Source organism: Marmota marmota, unplaced genomic scaffold, assembly GCF_001458135.2.
Source record: "Marmota marmota marmota unplaced genomic scaffold, marMar, whole genome shotgun sequence".
In the NCBI taxonomy this organism is placed as follows: Eukaryota; Metazoa; Chordata; class Mammalia; order Rodentia; family Sciuridae; genus Marmota; species Marmota marmota.
In genome coordinates this window covers 542,984-544,621 of record NW_025999864.1, presented here as the reverse complement: position 1 = coordinate 544,621, position 1,638 = coordinate 542,984, and positions in this window count along the sequence as shown.

The window sequence follows — 1,638 nt, the reverse complement described above, 5'->3', positions numbered from 1 at the left end:
GGGGGGGTGATGGAATGTTCTATCACTGCATGATGATAATGGATAAATTTAGTGAAAAAGTCATGTATGTAAAAATGTATTTAAAATGTAAAAATATATTTTAAAAATGTATTTTTTAAATTGGTAAATTTATGGTATGTAAATTATACCTCAATACAATATTAAAATTTAAGGGCTGGGTATGTAGAGTGCTTGCCTAACATGTGAGAAGACCTGGGTTCAAACCCCAGGACTTCAAAAAAAAAAAAAAAAGATTAAAAATGAACATTTTTGAGAACATGCAGGTTAGCCATCTTGGAGGCAGATCCTCCAATCCCATTCCAGCTGCGCATGCTGATGGCTGCTGGAGCAGAGGTGAGCTCTCTCCACTGAGCTCTGTCCAAGTTGAACATTTGTGAGTGTAATGAAGGCAGACATATATAAACCCATGTTCGCTCATCTATATGAAATCTCGTGTTCCCACAGAGTCTAATGCCTCCCCTACCTTCTTGAAGAGAAAACTATCACTGGAGACTGCCTGTCAACAAAGTGCATCTTATAGCCACTTTCACCTTTAAACTTCACAACAACCCTACAAGGTAGTTATCACTAGTACACATATAAAACAGCATGAATTGTAAACTACCCCAATTTTATAAACACTGAAAAAGCAAATATACCTGCTTTTCAATGAAGAAATACTGTTTTTTTGGGGGGAGGGGGGCGTGGGCGGTATCAGGGATTGAACTCAGGGGCACTTGACCACTGAGCCACATCCCCAGATGGATTTTGTATTTTATTTAGAGACAGGGTCTCACTGAGTTGCTGAGCACCTCACCATTATTGAGGCTTTGAACTCGCAATCCTCCTGCCTCAGCCTCCCCAGCCACTGGGATCACAGGTGTGCGCCACTGTGCCCCGCTAGAAATACTGTTTTGAACCCCCATTTTATATATACAGAAACAGAGGTTTCAAGGAGAAAAAATAATCCTGTGAGACACATTGCCTCTAAGTGACCAAGCACGTGGCCTGGGCATTGCCTGCCTTCTACTAACCTGGAACACGGCTTTCCACAATATATCTTCTGCTCCCATAAATGCCCCAACCCGAACTCTTTTGAACAGTTGGTCTCTCAGAGGGTGGGATTTTGGATTCACTACCCTGGTTGGCCCCAGATGTCAGAACAAGAAGCATACCTAATCCCTTCCACTGTAGGGGGAACAGATGAGTGTCCCTCAACTCCTGGAGCCAGTTCGGTTTCGTTTGCTTGTTTCATTTGGCTTTTATTTGTCACAGGGTTCCATCTATTGTTGTCCTGAGGAAAAGGGACACACTCTGTCATTATCAGGAAATGGAAGAAATGAAAAGAGATTAAAAATGAGGGAATGAACCCACTGTGTGAAACTCCAAAGCAAAAAAGAGTAAACCTGTCTGGGAAACAGTTAAGAGAAAGCACATTTGACCAGGGGAAAAAAAAAAAAAAAAGCTTGAGACTTTGGGCAGAAGCCTTTGTTTGCTAAGGGACAGCTGTTTGTTTTGTTTTGTAGTTTGATTTGTTTTTGGAGCCAAGATCTTGCTACGTTGCCCATGCTGGCCTTGAACTCATGACCCTCCTGCCTCAGTCTCCCTAGTAGTTGGGATTATAGATGTGCATCACCA